Source organism: Microtus oregoni, unplaced genomic scaffold (assembly GCF_018167655.1).
Source record: "Microtus oregoni isolate MIOR12 unplaced genomic scaffold, Mior012 000021F_ref0000039, whole genome shotgun sequence".
NCBI lineage: Eukaryota > Metazoa > Chordata > Mammalia > Rodentia > Cricetidae > Microtus > Microtus oregoni.
Genome location: NW_024543080.1, coordinates 10,184,309 through 10,194,708, shown reverse-complemented (window position 1 = coordinate 10,194,708; position 10,400 = coordinate 10,184,309).

Here is a 10,400-nt window from a genome sequence, read left to right as displayed (position 1 = left end):
CTTTCTTGCTTCTTTTTTTCCCATTACCCTCTTTCCAAAATAGCAAATGGAACCAAAGTCACTCGAGGAATCAGTATGGAAACACTGTTATATAGGCTTGCTTATTAGTACATGCATACTCATGCATATGCATGGGTCCAGGGGGTTGGAAGAGGATTTCGCAAATGTAGTGATGTTGTTAGTCTCAGGAATCATAGACTGTTATCAAAATATCCAGTGCAGGAAAACTTCACTTTCATTCGTGGTACTGTAAAGTGAGTCAGCTGTCCATGATTGGAGAAATCACAGACCCCAGAAGTAGCGCCTCCTACTGCTGTTTTTCAAAACAAGTAAAATTTCTAACTATATTACTAGCTTTATCCTTATAATCACAGGTAACTGTAGCTCTCACAACTCATCAAAAATCTTTTATTGCAGCAAGTGGAGAATATTGCAGAGATCCACAGTTGGTGGAAAAGGATGAGAATAAATGATCATTGGATGCCCAAGGCCAATAAGTACACTTAGAATAACACAGCTTCTAAATCAAAGGCTATGGAAATATTTTGGAAAAGGTAACAGAAGAACGTAAGAGCCAGGGGACCAGGATGCCTGATAGAAGATGGTGCTTTATATTTATTATAGGGATATTGCATCCATGAAATTTTACCAGTGTGATTGCCTAAATAAGACCTGCGTAATAACAGCATCAGTTGACCTGTCATCATAGATGGGAAAATTTCACAAAGTCCTATTCCTATAGGGAAAACTGTGAACAAACAATGGCTGTCACGATAAGGAGGGCCATGTTTCTCCAGTATGACCGCTCTGATCTATTATCCAAGACTCCATTTTCAGCCCTACACATGTGTATATAATAAACATCAAAATTGGGCTCAATCGGATGGTGATATGGTAGAGGACAAAACAGGAGGTGAAGGAAGAAGAAAGGAGCCTGTAAATGATGAAAATATAGTACCTATGTATGATTTTCTAAAAAATGAAGTATTACACAAAGGAAAATGATAACCAACACACTTCCTAAGTCTGACAAAGTCTTTTTATGGTATTCAGGTCAAGGAGGACAACCAGAGTGTTGTGCCAGGACAACCATGACAATCAGAATGCTGTATTGTAGATGGGAGGTGGTGGCACATACCTTAAATCCATCAGTTGGGAGGCAGAGGCAGGCGGATCTTTATGAGTTTGGGGTCAGCCTGGTCTATAAGAGCTACTTCCAGGACTGGCTTCAAAGCTACAGAGAAACCAGGTCATGATAAATCAACAACAGTGTCCTGTATTGTTACATTATAAACAGTGTGAACTTTTTGTGATGGGCAATATGTCATTGATCATTAATGTTTCTTTGTGATTTTTGAAAAAAATCCTGCTTCAGAAAGAAAACAGTTATAAAATTCAATGTGTAAAAGAGAAGGGAAGTACACAATGCTCCCTATAATAGGCAGTTATTTTTACAATGAACATCTTGTTCCTGGTATACAAAAATACATTTTATTCTCTTTCAAGCAAAAAATATTTAAAAATTGGTTTTATTTTTGACTTTTCTAAAACAAAACAGTTGGCTTCCTATCACTTTTTAGCTTGTTACTCATGCTACAGTTTCCCAGAGTCTTACCCAGAAGGTCCTTTTGGGGGACCCTGGTATTGGGACCTAAAGTATCTGGTTTCATATCCTTAAATCTCCAAAACACATGTTAGAGGTTAGACAATAATTTGTATCAGATTTCAAAACTTAAAATCTAGTATTGTACAAATTAGACAATGCATAGCTAAATGCCATTTGATTTCCCAGTGTGGAAACCAGGTAAAGAGACATTAGACCATAAGAACTATCAAAACATAAGGCAGAGTATGGCAACACCACCTATGACTTTCTTTATATTTAATCAGGTCAAATGTCATTGTGATTAATTATGTGCAGTTATGTGCATACATGAGAGAGTTAATGAAACATGAATATATTAAAGAAAAGTTTATATGTTCATAAGTCATCTGCAAGGAAGAATGATTACACTTCGTGTGTATTTAATATAATACTTCTAATTTTCCATTCTTAATTTCATGCCAATTTAAAATAACCACATATCTAGGTTAATATGATATAATTCTTGTTTTATGTATGTGCAGTAGTTCTGTTGACTGCAAGATGCAGGACTCTCAGTTACTTCTCTAGCATGTTTGACTGCATGCCAACTTGTCACACCGTTATGTTGATGAACTGAACCACTAAACTGAAAATGACTGTTCTTCTTTATAAGAGTTGCCGTGGTCACGGTGTCTCCTCACAACAATAGAAATAACAATAGGTTAAGACGGATTCTGAACCCATTTTTAGGAGTTATTAGCTTATCACATTAAAGATTTGCCTTTGTAAATCCACTCAACTGCATATTCTCATTGAGTTCCTGTTCAATATCATCATCTGATGTGGGAGTGTCATATATCAATCTGTTGATTTCATTGGTTAAGCAATAAAGAAACTGCTAGGCCCATTTGATAGGCCCACCCTTAGGTGGGTGGAGTAAACAGAACAGAACACTGGGAGGAAGAGGAGTGAGCTCAGACTCCACAGCTCTCTTCTTGGGAGCAGACGCCTGAGAGAGACGCCATGCCCCGCTCCCGGGCAGACACACGCCATGAAGCTCCGACCCAGGATGGACAAGGCTAGAATCTTCCCGGTAAGACCGGTTCTCACAGATTATTAGAGATGGGTTGATCAAGATATCAGAATTAGCCAGTAAGGGCTAGAGCTAAAGGGCCAAGCAGTGTTTAAATGAATACAGTTTGTGTGTTGTTATTTTGGGGCATAAGCTAGCTGTGCGGGCGGCTGGGGTGCTGGGGATGCAGCCACGCCGCCCTTATTGCTACAAATGGCGCCCACTTGAACAACTGAATGGACAACTGAATCCACGGAAAGCCTGAAAGGGCTTGGGAAAGAGTAGGGCATGTTTTCTTGATGGTGACAATTTCTCGGATCTACTCTGCTTGCGCCTCATCTGAGAGAGGCTTCCTGACTCAGCTTTAGCTGCAAAGCCTGCAGCTCATTAAGAGGTCCTGCTACGAAACACTTAAATGGTGTTGAGGAAAAGCTGAATGCATGCTTTTCGGTTTTTAGCCGTAGCAGGAAAAAAGCTGTGCTGTTTAAAAATGCCAGATTTCTGGGCTGTCCTGCCAGGGTAAACTCTGACTCTTTCACGCAGGTGGTTCATGCGGTTTGCAAGCACAGGCTGCTGAAGCTCACTTGCTGGCAGGGACCTTGAAATGCCATAGAGTTGTGGCAGTAAACATGCCTACAGCCGGTACCTCAGCCATGAGGCTGGAAAGCTAAGGAATGGACTGGTTCTAGCTGGCAAAGCCACACCTTTAATCCTACCCATATTGCTCAGTAATTTAAAGGCTTGTGTGGTCAGAAAAAGAGAGATATACAGTAAAGAGAGATTCAAAGACAGAGAAAATTTCTGAATGGTTTAAAGTGTGTTAAAATATATGCAGACTAAAAGTTGAAGTTCTTAAAGTAAAAAAAAGGAAGAGAGTTGTTGTGTGTGGTAGCACACGCCTTTAATCCCAGTGCCTAGAAGGCAGAGGCAAACAGATCTCTGTGAGTTCAAGGTGTAGTAGCTTACACCTTTAATCCCAATGCCTGGGAGGTAGAGGCAGGCGAATCTCTGAGAGTTCGAGGACAGCCTGGTCCACAGAGTTATTCCAGGTCAAAGATATACAGAGAATATAAAATAGAAGTAAAAAGAAATGAAATAGAGGTTAAAACAAAGGTGTACAAAGATGGAAAATAAACAGAGAATCTTGATACTGTATGCTATTATGCTCTTTTTGAATTGTTTGAATGCTGAGGAAGGAGCAACAGCCGCTAAAAGATATTTATTTATAAATGCTGCTGAACTAATCAAACATAGATATTTTGATGCCTTGACTTTGAAATTTGGATCTAAGGACATGATGCTTTGGAAAGGAGTTTCTTTTTTTTCTTTTTTTATTTATATATATATATATATATATTTATTGAGAAAAGAAGAAAAAAACATAAACAAAAAACAAGTTTCCACCTCCTCCCAACCTCCCATTTCCCTCCCCCTCCTCCCACCCTTCTCCCCCTCCTCCCACTCCTCTCCCCCTCCCTCTCCAGTCCACAGAGCAGTCCAGGTTCCCTGCCCTGTGGTAAGTCCTAGGTCCTCCCCCCTCCGCCCATATCTAGGAAGGTGAACATCCAAACTGGCTAGGCTCCCACAAAGCCAGCACATTAAGTAGGATCAAAACCCCGTGCCATTGCAAGGAGTTTCTTATTTTGTTTTCACAGAGGATGAGACCCTGTTCATTTCTTCTGTTCTGATTTGGTATGATGGATCACGCCCTCCTGAAGGGTTGATGTGAACATCTTCAGAAAATTGCTTAGCTCAACTGCCAACTGAGATGAAACTAGCACACAGGTTATACCATGAAAGACCTAATTAACGACACCCCCATTCAGCAGGAAGCAGTTTGGAAAGAAAAAACTGCGCCCATGTTCCCAAATATGGTTTATAAACGTTCTTTTACATTTAAAGGGGGATATGATATAGGTATGAATAATTTGCATTAGTATAGATTTTGCTATATTGATAGAGATTTAAGGACAATTTATTTTCTAGATGTGCGTAGATATATTTTAGATAGGCATTCTTCATATTTTTCAAAGATTATAGAATATGGCATTTTAAATGTTTTAATAACTTAGTACTTTTCATGACAATGAGGGACTCTGTTCCTGGCAGCACCAATCTACTTCAAGAGGAAGATGGGCATCGAAGAGGCTCGTTATGGAGTTTGATAGCCATTTGGGCAAGAAACTGCTCTTGCCTGGACTATTGCATAAACAGGACACAGAGAAGCCACAGAGAGAGGACTACTGAACTTGCCTAAGGTGAGATGATCTTTCGGGGTTCCTGATTCACGAAAGAGTCTGCGAGACATTCTGCAGGACACAACAGATAGTGACTGAAATGAATTTGAATTTTCCTGCTTTATGGAAATGTCTGCAGGATACCATGGGCCTGAAGGCTGAAGATGGATGCCCCAATGGCACATAGGAACTTTGGGTGACTGTCCAGGCAGCAAGGTGTCTCTGTCATTTCTAGAGTTTTAAAAGTTGCTTTTTTCCTGTTTGCTTAGGTAGTATTATATCTTTCTGGAGTCTTTGATGGAGTTAAGAATAGTTAGTTACAGTTATAGTTTTCCTTAGTTATGATAAAGATTATTGTAACTTTACCTTGATAACTGTTTTGTTATATGTAATTTTGCTATGTTAAAGTTAAAGCTTTTTTTTTGTTTGTTTAAACCGAAAAAGGGGAAGTGATGTGGGAGTGTCATATATCAATCTGTTGATTTCTTTGGTTAAGCAATAAGAAACTGCTAGGCCCATTTGATAGGCCTACCCTTAGGTGGGTGGAGTAAACAGAACAGAATGCTGGGAGGAAGAGGAAATGAGCTCAGACTCCACAGCTCTCTTCTTGGGAGCAGACGCCTGAGAGAGACGCCATGCCCCGCTCCCGGGCAGACACACGCCATGAAGCTCCGACCCAGGATGGACAAGGCTAGAATCTTCCCGGTAAGACTGGTTCTCACAGATTATTAGAGATGGGTTGATCAGGATATCAGAATTAGCCAGTAAGGGCTAGAGCTAAAGGGCCAAGCAGTGTTTAAGTGAATACAGTTTGTGTGTTGTTATTTTGGGGCATAAGCTAGCCATGCGGGCGGTTGGGGTGCTGGGGACGCAGCCACGCTGCCCTTATTACTACAATCATCTTGGAACTCTGCCTAGGAAGGTTCCTGTGAAGTAGTTGGCTAACTATATCAGCAGCTTACTTCATTCAATCTTACAATAAGCCAATGTGCTCTGCCACCTCCAGACTGCCATTGGAAGTAAAACTTTGTAACCCAATTGGCTCAAACTGTAGCGATCCTTCAGGAAATAAATGAGTATGACTTTTTTTTCCCACTGGTCAATTTTAAGTTTCTGCATACTTATATGCAGACTGATGAAGAAATACGATAGAGTCAACAGCAATAAAACTGTCAGGAATCCTGGCATGAGGGTCTTTTCTTAAAAAAGTCCAAAGGAGCATAAGGTAGTCCCATCTACCCATTATTTTTCCTAGGTTGCTGTCACAAATGCTAGCCTGATTGTTTTGACCTCTGTTGAAACTCTTACATTCCTATGAAGCACTCAGCTAGTTTTACTCATTTGGACCCCAAAGAGGTTGAATAGTTCATAATCAGAAACACTTCCTAATAACATGAGAAATAAAGTGTTAGTGTCCATAAATTTACATCTCCAGGAAGCAGAAGGACTACTCACTGATGAGAATGTATCCACCTTCAAAAAACTGTTACAGACCTTGTATTCTGACTGGAAGCACTCTGGGCCCAAAGGTGTGACTTCACTCATGGGCAATAAACCATCACCCTATATTGCTAGCTGACAATATACAAGGCCCATCATGTGTTATCAGTATAAAGCTCCAATCAATACTTATTCAGGCAGATAATAAATGTTTAAGACTATGGGGGCTGAGAAATGCAGGATCATTTCCTACATTGTCTGGCAGTCAGCAAATCTGAGAGACTAACTGGCAATCTGCACCTCCAGACACAGGATGTTGTCACCTGGCCTCTTTTGAAGTTGGGTAACTCTGTGGTCTGATATGCTAATACGATTCTGCTCCTTCCATTTTAACTATGAGGACACCCAGGAAAGAGGTTTTATTCCACCTCTTTACCAAGTGGACTTGAGTAAAACATGACTTAAGTCACCTAGCTACCTAGGCAACAGATTTTTAACGAAGTAATACCTGCTCCCCTGCTTTACCTTCATATAAAAGCTGTTGGGAAAATAAACGCAGGTGATTTCTGGATCTGAATAATCACTAAATTCCCTCCTGGTGCTGTCATGTGAGTTTTGTCTTCCCTTTTCCCTCACGTCTACCCTGGAAAGAAGTGGTTTTTGTTAGGGTAGTCCCCTACATAAAACCAAGATAACAAGGTGTAACTTGTATTAGAATGCTTATTTATTTTCATCCTACAAATTTTATTTGTGAAATTTGAGAGACAATGCTATAAAATTTTTCTTTGGCAGTCTGTTTTTGACACACTGCTCCTTGTTTGGGTTATGGAGACCTATGGATGCTCTTTGAGAATGTAGTGAATTTATGATAAAAGACATGTGTGACTTAACAGGAGAAAACAGACTTCCAAAGATGGGCCTATATAAGGCTCATCTTCCTGCTTTTTTCCCATGACCATTGACCCTCCCAACCTTTCACTTTTTATTAGGTTTTAAAGAGGGATAATTGTGATGCCTTCGTGTGGCAATTTTCTCTGAGATAAAATCTTTCAACTTTTAGGGAAGTTCCTTAAGATTCAGAATATCTTGAGAGAGAAAAAATATTCCATCCTACAGGAAAGCTCTCTAAGACTCAGGATGTTCCGAGGAATACTAAAACATACTATCCTGTAAGACAGCTTCTTGAGTCTGGAAACTTAACTACTCAAAAAATTTCAGGAACTCTCTGAGACCAAGTAGATTCACTTGACCCTCTATAACATCTTATAAGCTGTAACAATTGTTATGATATCCTCTCTTACAAAATGAATAACCTGAAGGAGGAAGAACAATCCAAGCTGTCTGGAAGAGTTTCAGGACAACTGAGCAGCTTTGTAGAGACATTTTCTAACCTGTCAAGCTGCCTTCTATTTGTGCAGTGAGCTCTCGTTTTCAAGATTACATGAGACTGATGATAGGGACTTTAACTTGTAGTTGAAACAGAACAACCACAAAAATGTTCTAGCATAGTAAAATCTTGACAAAAGTATTAAAATACTTACATAGGGGACATATTAATATATGGATATATTAACATATCTAATACGGGCCTATTAGAAAAAGCCACAAAGGATCGACTGTTCAAAGGATTATGCCTGTTTTCAAAGATATGTGATAATAAAGAGTTACAGGATGAGACTAGAATACACAAACTGATATAAAATATTTGAAGTTAAATTCCATTTGAGTGGCAAATAAATTACTCATTTAAAACAAGGAGTTATTTTAAATTTTATTAGTATTCAGAGACATGTTCTCAAGCTCATCCCTATAGCCACTGAGAAAATAATAGAGTTATTTAAATTGTTCTTCACTAAAATTATTTTCACGTTTGGACTAGCTCTTGTGATCTAGCTGTTCCCACTCCCCCTATCAGACAACAGAACTTCCTTGTAGTCTGTAATTGACAAGGATGTTTATGTTTCTGGCCAGTAGTTTTCTACAGAAGCAGTAGAGGTATAAAAGGCTTTAGCTGAGTCAAAATAAAGCTGCTGTTCTACCACCTGAAAGGAGCCTTCTTGTCTCAATCCCAGCACCCCCACCATTCTCGGCATCCAGGCTGTGCTTGTGGCAAGGCAACTAGCAAACTCTATTCAAACTGATAATGCACCTCATCTTCCTTTTCTTCCTCTTTCTCCTCTCCTGTACCTCTCCCTTTGAGACAGTATCCCATGTACCCCATCCGAGCTAACCTTATAAACCTTATAAACTTTAAGTGTAAGCATTTGTCTTCCGTGATGAAACTGAATCATCTTATTGAGGACCCTGCTGGGTCTGAGGTCTATCGGGCATTGTTAATAAAGTTTTTTGCCTGAAGGATGGTTCATCTTTGAAACTTCTCTTCAACCCATCTTCTCCAGTTCCTCTAGCTATGTAGACATCTGACTTTAAAATTCTGTTTTTCTTGACTATATCAACTATGTACTGGGCTAATTTGAAAAGGAAACTACTTTCAGTTCTATTTTTTGCTTCTAAAGTCACAAAATGATGAATGAAGCGTTGCAAATAACTTGGAATATGCTGTATAGTAGAAATTTTACTTGATATGAAAAGTGGAAAAGATGAACTATGTCCTTTTTTTTTTGAGGCAAGTGTTTCCTGAGTATCTTTGGAGTCTGGCCTGGAACTTGTTCTGTAGACCAAGCTGGCTGCGAATGTACAGAGATCTGATTACCTCTGCCTCCCGATTGCTGACATTTAAGTCATGCACGACCACTGCCCTGCATTAAAAGGAATTCTTAATATTGTTGAGAGACCCTATTGCAGTCAGTTAAAGTTTAAATTGTTTCTTTACTCTGAATTAGAGTGTCATTTGAAACGGACATGTGAGGGTACATAATCACATGAAGACCTAAACCAAGAAGGATTAAAACAGGATAGTGATCCACATTGTTCTCCTCATTGCTCAGATCCAAGACAACCTGCATTGCAGATTAAAATAAAATAGCCAAATCCATTGGTTGAAGGAGTTTCCATAGAAGCCTCATTATATTTATGTTCTATAGGCCTCATTATAACCATTCCCAATGTACTACCCAAAGAGCAAACTGTGCCACGTAGCCTCTGTTAAGTGTCCCTCTCCTCTGACTCTTCCATACTGTACAGGTCACATATTAATAAATCTATTAGCACAAAAACTCCTTCTCATAAACATTGAGGAGTAGATACATCCCTTTGCCTGGTGGGACTGAATCATCTCACTGAAGAGCCCCAATTGTTTTCTGATACTCAACTGTCTGCCAGTTTTAAAGCTCTTGCTGAAGATTATTCAACTTTGGACCTTCTCTTGAATTTCTGTTTTCCCGATCCCTCCATAATAATCTTCAAGACCTAATTGAGCTTCTTGAAATAGTGTATAAGAGAACCCATCTATCCTGTGTGGCAGCTCGTATCAACCCTTTAGGTCAGAAAATGAAGCTAGGATTATGCACACATACAGAAATTCAGTCAGATAATAAACAATTGACATTAGTATTATTTCTTTGATATATATTGTATACCTTAATTTGTGAATATATTTTGTAATCTGACAGTCTACTAAAGATCTTACTACAAAGGAATGAAGCCCATTTTTTTTTATTGAAAAAAATTTCTGCCTCCTCCCAGCCTCCCATTACACTCCCCTTCCTCCCACTCCTCTCCCTGTTCCCCCACTCCTCTCCCCCTCCCTTTCCAGTCTGAAGAGCAGTCAGGGTTCCCTGCCCTGTGGAAAGTCCAAAGTCCTCCCCCCTCCATCCTGGTCTAGGAAGGTGAACATCCAAACTGGCTAGGCTCCCACAAAGCCATTGGGAGCTCACCAAGGCCAGCTGGACTGTGACTGAAAAAGCATGGGATAAAAACGGACTCTCTGAATATGGTGGACAGTGAGGGCTGCTGAGAAGCCAAGGACAATGGCACTGGGTTTTGGTCCTACTTTATGTTCTGAAGCCCATTTTTTCTTTTAGCATATATCATGTTCTACAGAGAAGAAAAATTTTACCCTTCCTCATATTCTATTTCTCATAGAAAACACTGACAGATTTCTGGA